The sequence below is a fragment of the Canis lupus genome, chromosome 14, assembly GCF_048164855.1.
Source record: "Canis lupus baileyi chromosome 14, mCanLup2.hap1, whole genome shotgun sequence".
NCBI lineage: Eukaryota > Metazoa > Chordata > Mammalia > Carnivora > Canidae > Canis > Canis lupus.
The window spans coordinates 47,454,448-47,476,898 of record NC_132851.1 but is presented as its reverse complement, the minus strand read 5'-3'; the positions used below and the strand labels follow the sequence as shown (position 1 = coordinate 47,476,898).

The 22,451-nt window shown below is 47.9% G+C and overlaps 1 long non-coding RNA gene across 2 annotated transcripts in view; it reads left to right on the top strand.

Moving 5' to 3' along the window:
* Positions 1–237: 237 nt before the first annotated feature.
* LOC140604072 (uncharacterized) overlaps positions 238–22,451 on the top strand; it is a 52,860-nt gene continuing 30,646 nt past the window's right edge. For both annotated transcript variants that reach the window (XR_012007110.1, XR_012007109.1), the window contains exons 1-2: positions 238–362; positions 11,137–11,372. This is a non-coding gene — a long non-coding RNA (uncharacterized lncRNA). The remainder of the gene's footprint in view (positions 363–11,136; positions 11,373–22,451) is intronic.

Below are 22,451 nucleotides of genomic sequence, written 5' to 3'. Positions count from 1 at the left end.
TGGCGACGTCTAGCCCTCCTGCCTCTGACCTGGTCCCATCCCATGCATTCCACACAAGCACCAGAGTTTTCTAATAGGTCCTGGTATTTTTATTGAATTAAATAGTAATTAAGTGATTGTGGGGTGCGTGTGTGTAAGTGTGTGACAGAGAGAGATGGTGACAGTTGTGAAATAGGATACAGGAAATATTGTGCCCTCATTCCCCTCCTTTCTCTGTCCTCTGCCTCCCAGCGTGTTCCTGACTACATCGTTGTGTTGGCTGCAATGTCTCCATGCCTTTCCATGGCTCCGCGATGCACAACCTGGCGCTGCCCATCATCTGGCGTCGTGAACAGGGATGATGCCTGAACTGCTTAGCTGTGGTGGGTGCCGCTGGTTGTCTTCCCCCGTTTTCCAATCCCCCTTTCCCTTGCTCGTGCCTCAGATGCCTTCCCAGCACGCTCCCTTCCTCCTCTGCCCACCCTAGCTAGGGCAGCCACATGACTTACTTTTGGTAGCTTCCTGCCTTTGGGTGTGGTACGAGCAAATGTGGTGCTTGTGATGCTCGGAGCCGGGACAGCCGTTTTGCATCCATGAGGCATCAAGACGGAAAGCCAACATTTGGGGTCAGGGGATTAGAAGGACGGCAAGAGCCTGGCTGGACACAGACGGCAGAGTATTTCTGAGATTGCCCCCCCTCTGATTTTCTCATCAAGGAAGCAACCCTTCCTTATTGTTCAAGGCACACTTTTTGGAGGTGGGATTTGCAGCCAAAAGTTTTTGTACCCGGTACGGAAGCTGGGTACAGCAGGGCTCAATATATACTTCTTGGATGTGTGAACAAGCACAAATGAACGAGACACACCTACGTCTACCACACTTACCAGCACTCCAGTTGGAGCTGACGGCTGACAGTTCCCAGGTCAGGCTTTGCTTTCCGCCTTCTGCACTCTGCACATGCTATTCTGTGTCTGGGACACCACCCTCCATCGGTGCTATGTATCATCCTTCAGGACTGAGCTCAAGTATGAGCAGCTGTTGACGACCTTGTTTGACGTCCCTAAGTAGACCCAAGGGTTCCGTCTATGATCCCACAGCAGCTGTTCCGGTTAGTAACAATCTCCTTCAAAACCTACTGGTGCAGTTAACCGTTTATTATGCCCCTGGACCCTCTGGGTGGGGAATCTGAACACGGCAGAGCAGGGATAGCTCGTCCCCCCTCAGCTGGACCCCTGACGGCTGGGCGAAGGTCATCTGATGACTTGTTCATGCACTGGGCTGGTAGTTGGTGCTGGGAATGGCTGAGCATCTGGGGTTTGGAGCAGCAGGGGCCCCTCGGGCATCTCTCTCTACACCTCCGTTGCTTCCCTACGTGGTCTATGCAGCATCGCAACTTCCAAATAGCCGGGCTTTTTAAAACGAGGTGGCTGAGGGTTCCAAAGCTGCACACTGAGACGCACACAGATAAAGGGAGAGAGAGAGGGGAATTGAGGAAGTTCGTAGCCTTTAAATGATCATGTCCCAGAAGCCACTTAGCACCATTCCTGCCATACTATATTGGTCAGAACAGTCATGAACCCACCTATGTTATAGAAGAAGGGAAATAGATTTCACCTCTCGATGGGGCACCGAAGATTCTGGAAGGTTCTGGAAAAGCAGAAGGAACTGAAAATACTGCCAGGCCATTTTTGGAAGATCCAACCTGCTACCGTGCCGTATACACGCCTCCACTGTATTTACTATGGTAGTATAATTGGCTTCTTGAACGCTCTCCTTCTGACTAGAATGTGAGCGCCTTGAAGTTCTGACTATGCTTCATTCACTTTCACGTCCCTGGCACCTTTATAAATATATGTTTGATAAGTGCCTTACACTAACCTCTCTGGGCTCACTTGATTAAAAAAGAAAAAAAAAGCATCAGGAGGAGCGAGGATTTTGACGTGGGTTGCCATGGTCCTTGCTGACCATGACATTGCGAGTCTGCTTCCCTTTCGGAGGCTAAGAGGACAACGGGTCTAGCTGATAGAGATATTGGTGGTTATCGGTTTTTCCAACTGTCAAGCTCTGTAGCTGTGCCGCCCTCCAGAACTTTCTAGGATGAGGGAAGCGTGAAATACCTGCACTGACCTCTGGATCACATGTGGCTATTGAGCCCTTGAAATGCAGCCAGTGTGACTGAGGAACTGAGTTTTACAATCGATCTAATTTCGGTTTGTTTTAATTAATTCTGTATAGCCCACGTGGTTAGAGGCTGCCTTATTGGACAGCTTAGGTGTAGAGCATCGAGTTTGGCCATTTGGTCTTGACCGCAGGACCAATACCCTGGGCCTGTCTTTCTTCATCCAAGAAGCAAAAGTCACAAAGGTGATTTTGCCTCCGTCCTTGACCCCTCCCTCCCACCAAAACACTCCTCTAAGTCCCCAGGATTGCTCCTTAGTGGCAGGTTTTGGTCAACTTTCTCCTGCTCACATTCTTTGTTTCTCTTTCAACCACTTGGTCATGACATAGAACGCCTTTTGTTCCCACTTTCTTTTTTCTACCCGGAGAAAAAAAATGCTTCCTGTGTCTCATTTGAGTCACGTAGTTATCTGTGGAGAAAAGTTGTAGATGTCACAGAAGCCTGTTACCACTTTCACGTCCTTGGATGAAACCCGCCTTTCAACATTCGTGATTGGCTCTTGTTGATTGTGTCACGGAATCTGGCCTCTCCAGCCACCCCATTTGATGCCAGTTGTCTTTCTCTGCGTGCCTCCTTTTGGCATGTCCTACTTTTTTTTTTTTTTTTTTTTTTATTAATCTTGAATCACTGGAATGTCCTTGCTTGTAATGTGGCTTTCCGGGGGAGTAGCGAGCATGGTCTCCTTCATGGTAAAGAAAGGGGCGGGTAGTCATCTTTACTGACCAGAGTGTAGCTTTGTGACCATTTTTGAACATTTTGAGAGAAAAACCAGATAGGTTTTCTGTCCCAAGCCCAGAGGTACAGCCGCACAGAGAGTTCAGGAAGCATGACTGGGGCTCAGGAATGTTTACATTTGAAAGGCAAACTTTATTTTCCCAAGAACAAGTGTGAAATGGGAATCTGGAGTGACCTGGGGATTTAGGTTTTGCAGCAAAGGCACTGAGGCAGCTCTGGAAAGGACAAGCCACAGGCTGCCTGGGGGCATCTGCAGGAAACACCGGGGAGGTCAGGACAGTGTACCTGCATCATCACTGGGCTTCACCCAGCGAATGGCAACTGTATGCATGGGATGGGGGTGCAGAAGAGGCAATTTTATCTGTTTTATTCGCTCTTGCACCCAGCGCTCGTTCACTTACCGAGTGTTTGTAAGTACGTACTATGGACCAGGTGCCATGTCAATAAACAAAACAGATGAAGATCCCTGCCCTTGAGGAGCTGAAATCCTGGCGTGGAGTGTGGCTGGGGGAGAAAGACACAAATAAAAGTCACTCAGATGCATACGTGTTGCTTGTTGGTTCATACACTTGTTCGGGCTACGAAAGGGGAAAGCATAGAGCAGAGTCGGGGCTGTGGGAAGGCTGTAGTTTAAATTGCAATTTTAGGGGATCCCTGGGTGGCTCAGCAGCTCAGCGCCCACCTTTGGCCCAGGGCCTGATCCTGGGGACCCGGGATCGAGTCCCACGTCGGGCTCCCTGCATGGAGCCTGCTTCTCCCTCTGCCTGTGTCTCTGCCTCTCTCTCTCCCTCTGTGTCTCTCGTGAATAAATAAATAAAATCTTTAAAAAATAAATAAATAAATTGCAATTTTAAGTATAACGGTCAGGCGAGCCTTCGTTGAAATAATATTTGAGCAAAGACCCGAATTGAGAGGAGATCGGCCCCTAGAGAAATGCCTGGCTCAGAACACATCTGTTAAACCAAGAAGCAAGTAAACTCAGGGCTCCCGCTCGCTGCATGTTCTTCAGGTGAGCTCGAGACGGGGTGTGGGACTCTGCTGCCCCTCGGGGAGATCTGGGGGCTTGGTTTTCTCTCCACAAGGAACACCCCACTCTCACTGCTGAGGACCTTCACACACCTCAGCTCCTCCTGGCTGTAAGCTGACGATTTCATCCCACGTTCCACAGAGGTTGGCTGATGTGTTTCAAAGCCAGATGAAAACGTGGCCTAATTGAATTTACCTAAATGTGCATTTTTGCAGCACTATTGTCTCCAACTGGTACTGTCTCGAGAAGTGTGAAGGCAAGTTCAACAAAATCCATCCATTCTACTGGACGTTGCCTAGGGTGAGGTGCCCGTGGAGATTTGCAGAATTGGTTCAGAAAAGCCAGGCTTCCCTGGCTTCGCAGTTTTGCCCAGGGCCAGGCCTGTGGGAGCATTTTAATAATGAACATTCTTCATGGCTCTGAAGTTATTTAATTTCATGGTGATTTTACAACTCTCGTTTTCAGACTCGAGTCACAGTGAAAGTAGATCGTTTGTTTGAGGTTCTCCAGAGTGAAAACATTAAAGCCCATAAAAAGTTTTGTGCGGCCAGAAGCCTAAGCCCTGGTGCTAAATGCTAGATCCAAATGGACTGAGTTTAGAGGACTTGGAGTTGATCAAATAATTCATTCATTTATTTGAAAAGTACATTTGAGCCCTTTGTCAGAGCCTCCAAGACGCTGCCAAAGACCCTTGCCTCATGCTATTCATGTTCTGGGTGGTTCTCTGCTACAAATACTGGGGCTGACCTGGGAAATCAACAGGACATTGTGCAAATAACACGGTGTGACTTATGAGGCCAGGGCACAAAGCACGTTATGGCTTTCATCTGGCTTTCCTGGGCACTTGCTGTGAGGGAAGCCATCACGTGCCCAGCAGCCCCTTGGAGATGTTCAAGCGGTGAGGAGCGAAGGCCTCTTGCCAACAACCAGCACCAGCTTGGCAGCGGTGAGTGTGAGTCATGTTGGAAGTGGACTTCCGGGCCCAGTCATGCCTTCCAATGGCCACGGCCTGGGTTGAGTCAGCCTCAAGTCCAGGCCTCTCATACTTCTGACCAATCAGCTTATAAATCGGGGGTCCCACAGCCTCCTCCTCAGATTTAACAATATGTGAGAATTGCTCACAAAACTCAGGAACACGCTCTACTGACTACTACTGGTTTCTTATAAAGACTATAACTCAGGAACAGCCAAACAGAGGAGATGCATAGACCAAGGTATGGGGTGGTGGGTGCTATATGGAGCTTCCATCCTCTCTGAGGACATGACCCTCCAATCACCTTGGTGTGTGTAACCACCTGGAAGCGCTCAACCCCATTGTTTAGGGGGTTTTGTGGGGGTTTCATTATATAGCTGTGATTGATTAGATCATTGGCCATTGGTGATTGACCTCAACCTCCAGCCACTGTCCCTCCTCTTCTCACAGCTGGTTGGCCTTTGGGGCATGGGTGGGAGGGGATGAACCAACCTGCCAATTATGCCTTGGTTTTGTTGGACCAGCCACCATCCTGAAGCTATCGAGGGGTCCCCAGCCACCACTTGTTTCACTAACATATAAAAGACATTTATCACTCAGTGGACTCCAAGGGTTTTAAGAGCTATGTGTCAGGAACTGGGGATAAAGAACAAATATGTATTTCCCATTATGCCACAATCGTTTTTTGTTTTTGTTTTGAGAGAGAGTGAGTGAGCAGGGGAAGGGGCAGAGGGAGAGAGAGAATCTTAAGCAGGTTCCACACCCAGTGTGGAGCCCAACACGGGGCTCGATCCCATGACCCTGAGGTCATGACCCGAACTGAAATCAAGAGTCTGCTGCTCAGACCGCTGAGCCACCCAGGCGCCCCTATACCACAATTGTTTGAAGCCAAAACTTTGAGGTAATGTTCTTGTTCAATAATTGATGACTAATCTAGATGTTGGTACTTGGAAGAGTGATGCCATCATAAGAAAAACCTGAGAATATGAGTGTGGTTTGTAAATGGGGTGGTGGGCGGAAAGTATTTGAGAAGAGTGTTAGTGAAAGCCCGAAGAAGGACTGGGACACCTGAAGCCACCCTCGGTTGACATTAGGTTGTAATCTTACATTTTAAGAGAATTTTTTCCACTGAAGCCCCAGGTGGCTGCTCCCTTCTCAACGACCTCCTAGTTTGTATGGGAAAAGTTTCCTTAGGTAATTTCCAGAAGGTTTCCAAAATGAAGGCCTCCTAAGCACCAGGACTGGTACAAATACAAATGTCACCTTCATCCTTCCCTTTGGTTTATTCATGTGTTCCACAAATGACTATTGAGCATCTATCACAGGCCAGGAGTGATGGTAGGCACTGGACATATAACTGTGAACAAGACAGATAGAGACTCTGCTCTCATGGCGCCTACGTCCCACTGGGAGGAGATGGAGAATAAATAAGCCATTGGTCACAATGACTTCAGGGGCTGATGTAAATGCTCCGAAGAAACATAGTCTATGACAAGAGTAGCTCTGATAAACGGTCCCCTTTGATCTCTCATGGCCTATCCATCTCCCACAGTTACAACTTCTAGATTCCAAGACTCCTGCCCATATCCCACTTTTTCTCCCACCACGCCATAATTGCCCAAATCTGGAAGCAACCAAGATGTGCCTGGCGATAAAGGAGGATTTTGACACTGTGTCACTCTTGAATTAGCTGCTTCTTCTGGAAGTGGCAACACATCCAAAGGCAGATAGAAAAATTTGACTCTGAGGTCATGAAGAGGATGGATGGCCTGGCACCAGGGACAAGTGACCTAAATGATTTTACGAGTGACCTGTGGTGGAATAACCTCGAGTTTATTCCAAGGGCTACCTTATTTTCAAACATTCAAATGTATTTTTTTTAAAGACTTTATATTTAGGGCAGCTTCAGGTTCACAGCAAAATTGAACAGAAGACACAGATTTCCAATATACTTCCTGCCCCCCTCCCCCACTCCATGCTCGGCTTCTCCCATTATCAGCATAGCCCATCAGACAGGTGCATTCATTATAATTGACCATAATCAACCCAAGTGTATAGTTGTACATTTTATGATTTCGGACAAATTTACCATAACACATATCTACTATTATAGCATCATATGAATATTACTGCCCTAAAAATCCTCTGTGCTCTGCCCTCTTCATCCTCCCACCTACCCTATCCCCACAACCCCTGGGAACCACTGACCTTTTTTACTGCCTCCATAGTTTTGTCTTTTCCAGAATGTCATGTGGTTGGAACCATACAGTAGTATGCAGCCTTTTCAGACTGACTTCTTTCGCTTAGTATTATTATGGTTCCTCCTTAACTTTTCATGGCTTCACAGCTCTCTCCTTTTTAGCCCTGGATAATATTTATTGGCTAGAGGTACCCCACCTTATTTATTTATTTATTATTTATCATCTGCTGCAGGCTGTCTTGGTTGCTTCCAAGTTTTAACCATCATGAATAAAGTTGCTATCAACATCTGTGCGCAGGTTTTTGCATGAACATATACGTTTTCCATTCCTTGGAGTAAACACCAAGGAGCACATCACTGGATTGTATGGTAAAGGCATGTTCAGCTTTGTAAGAAACTGCCAAACTATCTTCCAAAATGGTTGTATCATTTCGCATTCCCACCAGCAGTGAATGAGGGTTCCTGTTGCTCTACGTCCTTTCCAACATTTGGTGTTGTCACTGTCTTGGATTTTGGCCAGAAACTGTAGTTGTGTCTCATTATTAATTTAATCACGTTAATTAAAAAAAAATTAGTATAATTATTTTTTTTAGTACCCTTTTTTTTTTAGTACACTTTTAATCCACTGCCTACAGGTTTGAGTACCTGTAACGTGGAAGTCACTCATATATATAGTTTGATAGGGGGATAAAAGGAGTCCACAGGGAAAAAGAAACATTTAAAAATTTAGCTGGATCCTGAATGCTGTGCACTAAGAAATAGTGGCAAAAGAAAAAAAAAAAAAAGAGTGTGGGTCATCCGGTTTCAAAACAACAAAGAGAAGACCCTGTCACCTACCAGACACGCCCTACACTGCGGGTTCAATTCGTGCTGAGTGACTGCTGTGTTCTGGTCCTAGGATTAGAGCCCAAGGCGACAGGGAGAGTTGCTTTTTTTTTTTTTTTTTTGTGCTTGGAGCTCTTTTACATAAACAAGGTCCTGCTTCCCACCTCCTGTCCCTCCAATTGTTGACAATCTGCAATGCATATGAACAGGTTAAAAAAAAAGAAAGAAAGCAACATGCAGAACAGTATGTATTGCAAGTTACCACCTATGCCACACAGGAGAAACTTCGAGCTTAGCTATTTGTTCATCATTAATATTATTGAATCCTACTATGGGATAGGGATTTTGCTAGGTGCTCAGGATGCAGAAGTAAACAAAACAGATGCAATTGCTGCCCTCAAGGGAACGTTTACACTAAGGGTGTAAGTAAAACTGGTTTATTTTAGACACAGAGACTTGAAGTATGGCGTCTAGCTTGTAAGAACCAAGTAAAGGAAACTTCTTTAAATTAGGCTCAAGGTTGTGAGAAGATTTTTTAGAATGAGGAAATAAAAGGTAGTGATACTACGTTTTTGAGAGTACAGGACTCAAGCTAAAGGTGTGAAGAAAACAACTCAAGCTTTCTCTCTCTCTGGAGCCCAAGGCAGGGCTTGATCTCAAGGCTCTGAGATCAAGACCTGAGCTGAGATCAAGAATGGGACCCTTAACTGACTGAGCCACCCGGGTGCCCCACGACGCAAGCTCTCTTAAGCAACAGCAGGTAGCCGGGTTGGGAGAGGCGAATTCAATGGATTTCTCTCAGATTTCAAGAAATTGAACCGTCAATCCCAAGGACTGTGAGGCCTAGAGCTCTGACAGTAATGAAACTCAGCTCTCGATTCCCAGTTTCTGTGTCCCTTCATTGAAATCTTTCGCAGAGAAATAGCATTATTTGGTATTGCTTCTGAGCCAGGCTCCCCCATTCCTCCTAAGACAGTGAGATGAGCCTCACTTACTTTCAGGCATGAAGAAGGGATAAGATGGGGTCTGTTGGACTCTTCTTTTAAAGACTTGAATACTTTCATCCCCAATTTCCTCTTCTATTTCACCAAAGCAGCCCAGAATGGCCTCTGCACCTGTGCACCTTCTTCCTGTTGCCACTGCAGAGCCTGAGGTGGTCCAAGGCAGTGCTGGGGCAGGCACATCAAGCACCTGCAACGTCCCTAAGGCCTTTATCCTGCTGATATTTGCCTGATTCCACCGACTACGAATTACCAAGGGCTCTATATATGATATAGAACCAAGAGTACCAACAATTTGGGCAGCCTTGGAAAGTGTAGAATAGTAAACTAACCTTTCCTGAACTCTGGGAACTTCTTTTAAAGACATTGTCTAGCTTAGCGGTTCACTGGGATGTCGGGGCCAAACAGCTGTGGGGTTCAGATTTCAGCTCTGCCAATGACCAGCAGCATAGACCTGGGTGCGTTTCATGACTGCTGTGTGTTTTAGTTTCCTCGAGTGTAAGTTTGGGGCGGTAATGGCAGTGCTTATCTCATAGGGTTGTACAGCATGCACCTGCCCTCCGGATGCTGGAGCTTGGTGGTCTGGGGTGGCTTCACTCCCGGCTGGCCCCAGGACCTTGGCAACTCATTTTCCCTGTCTCTACCTCAAGTGCCCTCCTATACAAATGGGGGTAACTTATCTAAGAGCCTATCTCAGAGGGCCCTGGGGAAGACGAAATGAGTAAATGCATATGTAATGGGTTGGATCTTGTCCCCCAAAGAAGATATGTTGAAGGCCTTACTCCCATCACCTCAGAATGTGTCCTTTTGTGGAAATAGGGTCACTGCAGGTGTAATTAATTAAGATGAGGTCATTGGGGTGGGCCTTAACCCAGGAGGACAGGTGTCCTTACGAAAAGGGCGAGTTTGACCATAGACAGACATACTGGGGGAGAACTCATGTGAAGATGAAAGCAGAGATTGAGCTGATGTGCCCACAAGCTGAGGAACACCAAGGATGGCTAGCAAACCCCAGAAGCTAGGGGAGAGACGACGGGCCGCTTCCCTCTCAAGACATTTGGAAGAAACCGACCTTGCCCCCACCTTGATCTTGGACTGGCAGCTTCCAGAACTGTGAGAAAATACAACTGTGTTGTGTAAGTGCCCCCCACCTCCCACCCCAGCCTGGGGTACTTTGTTACTGCAGCCCCAGCAAACTGACACAGGAGGTCAAGGAGCATATGGAAGAGGGAAAAGGGTGTTAAGGTGTTAAGGGAGTTACTGTGGGAACCAGAGGGGCTCCAGGGAAGTCATCAGTGGACACAAATCATTTTTAGAACAAAGGACGCAGAGGCTCTGAATGACAAATATCCTCATCACAGATCCTTCCATGGAAAGAAGGCTCCACAAATAAAGGGATGGCTGGGCCTCCTTTTGGGGTGGATGCTCGGTGCCCGTTATGGTAGTGAGGACGAGGCTGGGTCCTGGTGCACCTGCTGCGCGGCCCACTGCGGAGCAAGAGACCCTCACCTTGGAGGGCACCGCCAAGAGCAGCAAGGGAGGCCGAGGACAGCAGAGGGTGAAACATCCGCTCCCCAGAAGGGACCCCAGGGTGCACCTTATCCCCAGGGGGAAGGAGCTGGTTTTGGGGGGGACTCTTCATCCACGCCTTGCTGTGCCCAGCCTGTCCCCCATTCCCATGACAAGTCCAGGAGCACTTCAAAGTGACTCAAAAGCCTGAAAGCTGTTTTGCTTCTGCGAAAGAGCAATCTGTCTGGCCTGTGCTCCTGGTCCTCAGACAACACGCTGGGGTTGGAGACCTGCCTCTCCTCCCACCATCGCCTCTGACAGAGCAGGGCGGCTCTATGAAGATCGTCGCTGGTGTTTTCAGCACTGGGGGAAGAGAAAGAAAAAATAGCCTTTTGTTCTCAGCAGGCCTGATGATACCTTGTGAAACCCTGGGGCTCATGTGCGGTCCCCCTGGAGTGGCACAGGACAGCCCCTTCCATCCAGCTCCCACTTGCCTGACCTGATGGAGTGCACTTCAGTTCCTTATTTGAGAATAATAATGCTAAAAAAAAATAAAATAAAATAAAGGAAAAGAATAATGATGCTGCGATTAGCATGTGTCCCCCCGGAGTTCCTCTGAGGAGGGGAGAGGCAGTTCAAAGTGCTTTGTTTTGCAATAGGAAGCTCCTTTTGATCAAATGTCAGCCTGTTATATTCTATTTGTTACAGGACACTGGTCCAGGGTCCCCGGGTGAGCACACCCGTCTGTGCAGCGTGCGCTGAAGCCCTTGCAGGGTCCAGAATGAAAGCCTTGCTCAGTCCTGCTCCGTCCAGTACAGTGACCACCAGCTGCTGGTGCGGCTCCGAGCACCTGGGATGCGGCGACGCAAAACTGACCTGTGCTCCTGGGAAGACACATGCTCCAGCTTTCAGAGGCTTCAGAATTGAAGTGTCATTACAATGAGGTTCACGTGTTTCTTTTTACCTTTAAAAAAGTGGTGGGGATCCCTGGGTGGCTCAGCAGTTTAGCGTCGCCTTTGGCCCAGTGCGTGATCCTGGGGTCCTGGGATCAAGTCCCGCATCGGGCTCGCTGCATGGATCCTGCTTCTCCTTCTGCCTCTCTCTCTCTCTCTCTGTGTATCTCTCATGAATAAATAAATAAAATCTTTAAAAATAAAATAATAATTTAAAAAAAGTGGCTGGGAGCCCCTCTGAAGGTCCATCTCTGACTTGGCATCAGTGCACGGGGCTCCCCCCAATCGTTTGCACAAGTGTTTCCCCTTAAAGGTTACTTGGATATCTTTTATGAGTTGTTTTCCAGTTGGGAGTTGAGCCCTGAGGCACCCTGAGTGGCTCAGTGGGTGAAGCGGTTGCCGTAGGCCCAGGTCCTGATCCCGGGGTCGAGCCCCGTGTGGCGCCCCCTGCTCATTGGGGAGTCTGCTTCTCCCTCCCCCTCTCTCCCCCCTACTCCCGCTCTCTTTCTCTCTCAAATAAATAAATGAAATCTTAAAAAAAAAAAGTTTAGTCCTGTCTTGTAGACGTTGATAACCAATACTTCATTCAGATATTTTATTTCTCTTTGATTGTTTTTTATGTTGGATGCAGCTGACTTTGTGACTTGCTACCAAATGTTGAAATACGATATTTGAGTTTCTTTGCTTCTATCAGGCCTATGTCCTCATCCTTAAACCAGAGTGCCGGGCAGGATATAATCCCAAAGACTCCTTCCAGCTTTAGGAAGGATGATTCTGTTTTTAAGGTGTGGGGCCTTAAATGGAAGAAGGAAAAATCTAGATTAACCTTGGATAGTCTTGACATGGGAGGCAGGATAGTTTTCCTGAGTAAGGTGCCCCCGGCCCCCTGGAGGCTATTCCTGCTGGGATGGTAGCCCGGGATCCCCCCATGGGGAGGCCAAGGCCTGGCAGGCACAGGGCACCAATGTGCCTCCTTCTGCGCCAAAGGGGAGCTACAGGCTGACCACGGCCTGTCCACGGGTGGCCGCCCTGCTCTGGTCGCAGCCCCGAGTGAGGCCAAGAGTCAAGGTGACAGACACAGTGTGTGTGTGGGGTCCCAACCACCCTGCCAGCAGCTTGCCCACACCCCTTGCCAAGGGTCTAACCCTTGGTACAAACAGGAGCTGATGGCTCCCAGCTGGTTCCAGCACTTGCTCCAGGGCCCGCTGTGGTGGGACTGGTGAAGCTGTGAACACTGGTGAGGATGGGGGCACAGGAGCTGCCCCCCTCGTGGCTCCAGCCTCGGGGAGACAGCAGCTGAGGGGGTCCCCGGCAGCCCAGGAGAACCCAGCTCTAGCCAGTAGCCCAGACTGGGCTCCGGCCCTTTACCACCCAGGCTCCTGACCAGCACGGCTCCGAAAGCGTTTCTTTAGGAGATGCGCTGACCTTCTGACCTTAGAAGGGATGAGTAATGTAAACAGAAGGGACACAGGCTCTTTTCTCTTGGTTTGCAATACATGTCCCTCTGGAATCTGAGGGGCAGGGGGGGCCAGGTAGGCCCCAGACAAAAGTATGAGGAGGCCCACACGAGTTGGTCCATTTCTGTCCCCCCTATTACTAGACTCTCCGACCCTATGACCCCCCTCTGTCCTCCCGAATTTATCACTGCTCTGTAGCCTGTGACATCTTTCGGCTTCTCACCTAATCTTCCCAACACACAACACGGTGACTCATGCATGCACTCACACACACACACACACACACACACACACACACACACACCCCACTCATTGGTAGCAACAAGGAATACAAAGGAATACACTCACCTGTGTCACTTCAAGTAGGCGGTACTACTAGCGTACACGTGGAAATAAGAAAACCCAGAATCTCACACTTGTTGTCAGGCCACCTGGGAATTGAAGGGAAGCTGCATAACCTCTCGAGAGGAATAAGAGATCACGAGCATCTCAGCCCAGAAGGGACTATGGCCCGAGGAGGGTCATTCAGCCCTTGAGGCCAGTTGTCGTGTTGCCGGCCCCCTGTCCTTCCTTCTCCCTCGCAGAAGCTGGAATGTGTTGACCTTCCGAGGGCTCAAGCATGCGGGGTGCATCTCCAGTTTCTCTCTCTCACACAGTGTGAATACCCACTTCCTTCTCTACGTGGTGACGTCCGTGCCCTCACAGCTTCTGCTGACTCCAGTTCCGTAATTTCTGCTTTCTCTTGACCTTCCAATATCTTTTTCCAATCCTGTTTGTCTTTTCTCTGTGTTGCTTTCTATCCTTCCCTCTTGCTACCAAAGATCGACTCTCGCCCTGTCTGCATTTCATATTTCTGAGAAAGAGAAGTTGGTGCCCGAATCACCATCATCTCTGCGGGGAGACATTTCTCACCAGCCTTTTGCATAGGCTGCTGGTCAACCCCAAGATGACTACCCTTGGGTTGGTTGTCCATCTCTGGGTCAGTCTTGAGTCATCCTGTGCCATGTGACCCTGTCCCCGGACGTGGCTATTTATGTTTATGGACCAGCAGCTTAGTGAAGGGAGCAACCTTGAGTATAACCCTTTAGCAGAGGTCAATGGGAGTGGGGAGTTCCAAGGCTTCTCCATCCCATCGACACCTGTAGGCTGCCTCTAAGTCCCACCTACAGGGACGGTTTCCTGTCTATCATTCATCTTCTCGGTCCAAGATCACATTTTTTAGGTCGCCACCCGCCTCGCTTGGCTGGTATATGACTTTTCTCTTTACCTGAGGGTGAAAGACAGGGAGGTGGAGAACTGGTATGATTTTGCTTCTTTAATCAAAAAAGCATTTAGGGGAAGGAAGCATCTCCCAGGGCTGTGAAATAGCACACATCATGTGCACCATCAGTGGCAAGAGCACTCTGCTGGGACTCTTCCCAGAGGAAGAACTTTCTGGGGAAGGAGAGGTAGGGTGGGCTGGGGGGTGTTTGGAAAGAAACCTCAGGTGTCTTTCAAACAGGCTGGTATCCCGGGACAGTGCCAGTCTGGGGGCCACATGACTCAGTCTTTTTATGCCGTGCGAACCTAAGAGGTCCACCCACCTCTTCTATTCCCTTTAAATAGCTGTCACTGATGATGTAAAGGAGAATCTTCTCAAGGCACCGCTGCTCTCCTCATACTTCAATGGCCTGGTTTCTGGTGTTTCCAAGTGAAATCATGTCCTGTAATTCTGGATCTGGATGATCTGATGTGTGAAATCCGAGAAGAACTGAACTTGGCGAAAAATGCTTTACATTTTCTTCCTAGAGGGAGCATTCTCGTGTTTCAGAAATCTCAGTAACGACACTCCTCTGGCAAGTCTCAGAGTCTGTCTCCTGTATGTTAATAATAACCCATACTCTGCTGTGCAAATGCCAGGCTGTTTTCTAGTAACATCTGGGGTTTTGAGGGCGTAAGTCCCTACTGGGCAGCAGGCACTGCAGTAGGGACTCTAAGTTCATGATGATCAGGACAGATGTATCTGTGGAGGTCATTATGGCCCGTGTAGCAAACAAACTCAAGAAGGCATCATGGCTCAAACATGCTAGATGTTTATGTCTTCCGCTCACATAAAGTTCACAATGGGCAGGGCTGATGAGTAGATGCCTTGTCCGAGTAGAAATTTGAGGACCCAGATTTCTTCCTCTTGTGATGGTGACATTTTCAATATGTGGCTTTCAAGGTCTCTGTGGATGTGGAGGATTGCTTGTAGGGGGTAGTTTCTATGGGCCAGGCCAACAAGGGCACTCACCACTTCCACTCACGTCACATTGGCTAATGCCAGTCCCACGACCTCACCGAACTGCAAGGGAAGCTGGGAGATGAGAACTGGGGTTAGGTGTGGGCCCAGTAAGAAGAGTCAATGGGGGGGCGGGCACCTGGGTGGCTCAGTGGTTGAGCATCTGCCTTCAGCCCAGGGCGTGATCCCGGAGTCCTGGGATTGAGTCCCGCATCGGGCTCCCCACAGAGAGCCTGCGTCTCCCTCTGCCTGTGTCTCTGCCTCTCTCTGTGTGTCTCTCATGAATAAACAAATAAAATCTTAAAAAAAAAAAAGAGGAGTCAGTGGGCTTTGATGCACACACAGCGGTTTCTGCTATAGTAAATAAGTTTCATGCTTTGAAGAAGCATTCATCCGTGATTTCAAGGAGGGTAAGATGCTTCAGGGTATGACAACTGGAGCCAATGGGCCAACTATTTTCCCTGGCTTTGAATACTGTTTACCAAGGACACAGCAATGGCTAATTTGGCTTCCACAGACTGCCTGTAGGGGAAGAATCTATCAACGAGGAACACCAGGACTCTAGTCCAGCATTCGAGGGGCACCATGGGGATGGGGACTAAGTATGCACAACTTTAGCTCCTTGCCTGGCTAAAGGATAACAACAGCTAGTATTTCCAGACCTCTTCCGAGATGCTAACATAGACACATGCATAGACATGTGTCTTACATGCATGTCTTACATGCATAGACACAACAGATGATAGAGACTCTTCAGGAGAGGGAAAACAATCTTAGGTTTGTGCTAAAGAACTAAATAAAAAGGCTGACTGGGTCTGTGGCCCCCCCGTCACACAGCTAGTGAACATGCCCAGGTGGTTTGACTGTGGAGCTGGTGTTAATCTTTTGCTGTATTTCCTTGTTAAATGAGTAAATCGGTCATTAAAAAAACAAGCAAACAAATGGACATTGTGCCTAATGCACTGATCTCTTATGAATTTAGTTAGGGTGGAGCCTGGTCTCCCAAATATTTGTCCTGTATGCACTGATAACGTTGAGTTGCTGGATGGGCAAAGTGGAAAAACTGTCTCCTGGCGATGGAAAGGCTTTCCCCTTCCAGTGGGCAAGAGCTTCCCTCAAGTCTCTTCTTCTCTGGCCTACTCCACTGTCCAAGCGTGGTTCCTTCAAGATTTTCTCCCTAAAATACAAATCAAAACCACAATGAGATACCACCTCGCACCTGTCAGCGTGCGAGGCTAAAATGAAAAACTCAGGAAACGACAGATGTTGGCAAGGATGTGGAGAAAGGGGAGCCCCCTTACACTGTTGGTGGGAATGCAAACTGGTGCGGCCACTCTAGAGAACAGCACGGAGGTTCCTCAAGAAGTTGAAAATAGAGCTACCCTATGATCCAGCAATTGCACTAATAGATATTTACCCCAAAGATACAACTGTAGTGATCTGAAGGGATAAGTGCACCAAATGTTCATAGCACCAATGTCCACAATAGCCACACTATGGAAAGAACCCACATGTCCAATGACAGATGAATGGATAAAGAAGAGGCAGTATATACACAATAGAGCATTACTCAGCCATCAAAGAAAGAAATCTTGCCTTTTGCAAGTATGTGGTTGGAAGTAGAGGGTATTATGCTAAGCAAAATAAGTCAATCAGAGAAAGACATCATATGATCTCACTCATATGTGAAATTTAAGAGACAAAACAGAAGATCACAGGGGAAGGGAAGAAAAAAATAAAACAAGATGAAACCAGAGAGGCAGACAAACCAAAATAAATTCTTAATCATAGGAAACAAACTGAGGGTTGCTGGAGGGGAGGGGATGGGGGGGCGGGGTAACTGGGTGATGGGCCTGAAGGAGGGCACATGATGGGGTGAGTGAGTGCTGGGTATTGCATGGCTGAATCACTGCCCCCTGCCTCTGAAACTAATAATACACTATATGTTAATCAATTGAATTTAAGTTGAAAAAAAAAAAAAAAGACCTTCCGTCTACTTCCTTGATAAAAAGCCTGGTTTGAAACTCAAATCTCAGTAAGGAGTTATTTGTTATAGGTCAACGCCGCCTTCCCATTCCTTGGTCCTGGCCAAGGGATTAAAAAAAAAAAACACACAAAAAAACAAAAACAAAAACAAAAACTGAAAGCTCCTCTGAATTATTAAGAAGGGAAAACACTTTGATACTTCAAAAAACTGTACTGTCATTCTGTGACTTGAAGAAAAACCTCAACTGTCTTTGCTTTTAAGGGGAAGCATGAAAAGCCAACGATTGGACGGTTTTCTCTTTGGCAGCCAGCTTCGCCTACCGGTAGGCCTGAGAGCAGAGCTTGAAAATATGGAGATAACGCCGTAGGCCGGGCAGAGAGGGGCGGTCGAGTCACCATACCCGGGAGGCGCTGAAGCAGATGCAGCAGAGGCCCAGGGGACAGAGCAGCTGAGTCTATCTGGGAGAAGGGTAATTTCCCCGGGGGAGATGACAAAAACCAGAAACACATTAAATAATTACTAGCATTAGGGATCTCTTTTTGCTTTCTTGAACGGAATGCGTACACCCCCAATATTCCACTATTAAATACTTATCAAGATGTTTCCTTTCTGGAAACAGAAAGAGGCTGGGTTCTCAGTCGGTTAGCATCTGCCTTGGGCTCAGGTCGTGACCTCAGGGTCCTGGGATCGAGCTCCACGTCGGGCTCCCTGGTCAGCGGGGAGCACGCTCCTCCCTCTCCCTCTGCTGCTCCTCCTGCTTGTGCTCTGCCTCTCAAATAAATACAGTCTTTAAAAAGAAAAAAAGCTGTTTCCCTTCTCCAGCCCTCTCCTGGCCCCCCGTTTGGAGAGCGCTGTTGCAGTCTGTCCTGGGCTTATTTTTGAAGGAGAGAAATTGAATGGAGACTAGAGAAGGGGTACCTGCCGGTGAGAGGCCAGCAGAGAGGAGGCTGTCTCCTGTGTGTGCAGTACAGAGCGCCAGCTCTGCAGGCAATTGGATGGGGAGGATGATGGGTTCTTTTTTTTTTTTTTAAGGATTTTTATTTTTTTTTAAAGATTTTATTTATTTATTCATCACAGAGAGAGAGGCAGAGACACAGGCAGAGGGAGAAGCAGGCTCCTCGCAGGGAGCCCGACGTGGGACTCGATCCTGGGACTCCAGGATCACGCCCTGGGCTGAAGGCAGGCGCTAACCCGCTGAGGCACCCGGGCATCTCAGGATGGTGGATTCTAAGGTGACATGATGAATAGCAGGGGGAGAGAATGAACCCCGACACAGCGGTGCAGGCAGAGAGGGGGCAGCCGGGCAACGAAAGCAACAGGGTGCTTGTGGACTCAGCGTCTAAGCACAAGAAGAGCTAGCATTTTTTGAATGCCTACCAACTGCCTGGTGCTCTGCCAAATGCTTTTTTCATGCATTATATGATTTGATTATCAAAACAGTGAAATTGTTATAAAGTTGGTATTATGCCCATTTTACAGATGAGGCATGGAAAGGCTTAGAAAGAGTAAATAACTCACCAAAGTTCACACGATCAGCCCATGGCAGGCCTAGGATTTCTACCCAGATTGGTCATCCTTCAGCGGCTCTGTTCTCACCCAGCACTAGCTTGCTGTCCTGCCTTCGTGGACATCGAACAAAGACAGAGGTCAAGAAATAAGGGCGTGGGTGCTGAGGGCATTGGCGGGAGAACATATTTGTCCCTCCAATTTTTTTTTAAGATTTTTAAAAAAGATTTTATTTATTTATTAGTGAGAGACACACACAGAGAGAGGCAGAGACATGGGCAGAGGGAGAAGCAGGCTCCATGCAGGGAACCTGATGTGGGACTTGATCCCATGACTCAGGATCATGCCCTGGGCCAAAGGCAGACGCTCAACCACTGAGCCACCCAGGCGTCCCTTTTTTAAAGATTTTATTTATTTATTCATGAGAGACACACAGAGAGAGAGGCAGAGACACAGGCAGAGGGAGAAGCAGCCTCCATGCAGGGAGCCCGATGTGGAACTCGATCCCAGGACCCCAGGATCACACCCTGGGCTGAAGGCAGGTGCTAAACCGCTGAGCCACCTGGGCTGCCCCTGCCCCTCCAATTCTGTGTTGTCTGGGCTAATAGCAACAAGTGTGCAGACCCCTGGCTTAGGCCAGTTGGATAAAAAGATAAAGACCCCTAATGTGAAGAAGATCCCACAAAATCCCACGGGATCCCACGAGACCCTCAGTTTGGGAAGGAAGCCAAGAGCAATTCAATCCCTGAAAATACAGGCACAAAACAGACTGGAGGCAGGTGGAAGGAGACATAAAGTAGAGCCTCTGACAGGTGACAACCTGTGACCCCAATGATTCCCAGATCCCACTCTTGAGACGTGTCCCAAATGCAGCCAAGTCTTCCGATGGCTGCGCATCCAGGTCTCTCTTTTCATTAATCTCCGAAGCCAGAAAATCCGTGGACCCACTCTCAACACGAAAATGCTAAAAGGTGTGCAACATCTCCTCTGTTAGGGCCCTGAGAGTTGAATTTCCTGGAACGATTCTTCATCTTTAGGCCAGTAATAACTCTGACTGGTTATTGAGTCTTTACTCCGTCTTTCCTAGGGATCGATTGAAGCGCTTTATATGCACGATCATTTTTAAGACACATCGATCCTGACAAGTGTGAATTTTAGGCCCATTTTATGAATGAAGTCAGTCCCTAGGGCCTGCCCTCTTCACCCCTGCATCCCCAGGACGAAGGATATTGAGATAGGCACTCCGGCGGTCTGCGAAGCCAGGGAATCTTCTCGTGTTTCTCACGAGTGAACGTTGATTTGGTGCATTTCGGGGAGAATTTGCCACAAACGATTGCAATCTATGTGCATCATAAGATTGGGTTTTGTTTTCAGCTCTTTCATGAACTTTGTACTTGGGGCTCAATGTCTTTCAAGATTTTTTTTTTAAATTTAAAAACCATTATTGTAAAACATACCTTATATGCCAGTGTATAAACATACCTGTGCAACGTGAATAATAGTAATACATCACATGGGTGTCTACACCTGGGCCAGGAAATAATATGTTCCTAAAGCCCAGAACCTTCTTGTGGGTTTTCTGATTGAAATTCCCTCCCTACCTCTGCAGGTGACCGCTAACTGAATTCTCTGTTAATTAATTTTTTTCTTTTTCTTCTCTTCTCTTTAGTTTTCTTTTCTTCTCTTCTCTTCTTTCTCTTCTCTTCTCTTCTCTTCTCTTCTCTTCTCTTCTCTTCTCTTCTCTTCTCTTCTCTCCTCTCCTCTCCTCTCCTCTCCTCTTCTCTTCTCTTCTCTTCTTCTCTCCTCTTCTCTTTTCTTCTCTTCTTCTCCCTTCCTTCATTCCTCCTTTCTTTCTCCTTCCCTCCCTACATCCTTCCTTCCTTTCTTTCTTCTTTTGTCTTTGCTTTTCCTTATTGCTTTATCACCTACGATCGTGTCTCTGAACAATGCATCTTTTAGTTTTAAATGTTTTTAAGCGTAGGTTAATTTCAACCTTACTGTTGTTCTCGCTTGCTTCTCTCACACCATTACGTTCTTGAGATTTATCCATCTCTTCATGCGCAGTGACTCATTGTCTTTCACGGCCACACACTGTGCTGTTGGGAGGTACTATTGTTTATTCATCCATTCTTCTATTGACGCCCATTTGGGTTGTTTCTTGCTCTCACTGACAACCATACTTTCCACATTCTGGGCAGAGTTCCTGTGCACAGGCACATGAGCTTCTCTAGGAGTGGAATGGCTGGATGTAAGTGTTTTCAGCCTATAACCCTTGTGGTTTTTCTTCTCCAGGGATGTTAGGAAAGCTGATGGATGGAGGCAGGACAATTAAATAAATGGCTTAAACTTGCCTGCTCTGGCATCAGGCTGCCTGGGTTCAAACTCTGGTGCTGCCACTCTTTGGCTGTGTGACCTTGGGCACCTCTCTGAGCCAAAATGTCCAGGTTTGCAAAACAGGTTGAACGACAAAGCTTAATTCACAAGGTTGCCTTGGGGATTATATGAATTAATGCTTGTTAAGGAAATGATTAGCACGGTGCTCCAAGACAAGAAGGGTTAGGGAAACATCACTCTTTGTATCTCCAGGTGAAGGGACGTTAAGGCAATGCTGCTGGAGTCTTTCCTCAGTCTCTTCTTCCTCCTCCCAGGAGGGACTTCTCCAATCTGGAACCTGGGAGAAGAAATGAGTCCAATGCCTCAGTCACTCTCGTTGGAAACCAGTCAGGCCATGGAAGGGTGTGTGGTGGTCTGTGTCTGCGTGTGGTAGGTTAAGGGGGACAAGCTCTGCCCTCAGGAGGAGGGGTCTGTGGGGTGCTGTCTGTAATTGGTGATCCCATCCAATTCATGGATCAAACATATGTGTTTGCTTTCTTGTATATGATCTAAAGCCTGTTCTATGGCCACGCCATCTGTGGTGGGGCTGCATTCTGGTCTCCCCCTCTCATCCTCTGCATCCTGCTGCTCAGGTGGCTCCAGGCCCTGGAGCAGGAAGGGAGGGGGCATCATTCATGGATCCCCAAGACATCAATGCTGAGTGCTCCATGGGCATACGTCAGCATAATGCAGAATGTGTTGGGAGCCTCCGAGCTTAAGATGCAGGTTGAGCTCCCTTATGGGCAGGACTGGAGCTGGGTTCTTCGGGTGGGTTCCGGCCCAAGTCCCATCTGGAAACACTCGAAAAGACCCAAATAATCTTCTTAGTTCATTTCATAACGTGAATGAGACAGTGTTGCCCACCGACAGTCAAGCTGATCTGAGGATTGAGGTTTCCCCTGCTATCGGGACATCCAGTTTTCAGAAAGGGCTGATGCCTTTCAGATTTGGCGGTCAGCTGAAGATCTGCAGTCCCGAAGTCACAGAGGGCAGTGTGGCACTGAGGACCACACAGAGCTCAAGCTGGCGTGTGTGTGTGTGTGTGTGTGTGTGTGTGTGTGTGTTCCGTATGAAGGGAAACAAATTAAAGCGGATGTCCAACACTTTGAATGTTTGTCGCTATGGAAAAGTATTATTGCTTTGATTCAAAGCAATAATTCTTTTACAAATAGTAGAGCTCCCTCGAGTTGCATGATTCAAACAGAGAGAGAGAGAGAGAGAGAGAGAGAGAGAGAGAAGGATGGAGCACAGAGCAAGATAGAAAGAGATGGGGAGAGCAGGGTAGTGGGTCCTCAAGGCCGCAGCGCTCCGAGCCTGCCTTTCCCTCCTGTTACATGCATTTCCCCTCATGATATTAACCAGATGAAAGAGTTATTTTCAAAGAGACCAAAAACATTTTGGGAGACACAGATGGAGATCTGGGGTCGTACGTGCGGCATAAGCTCCCCCTGCCTTCCCCAAACCATTCTCCAGCATGTTCCTCCGGC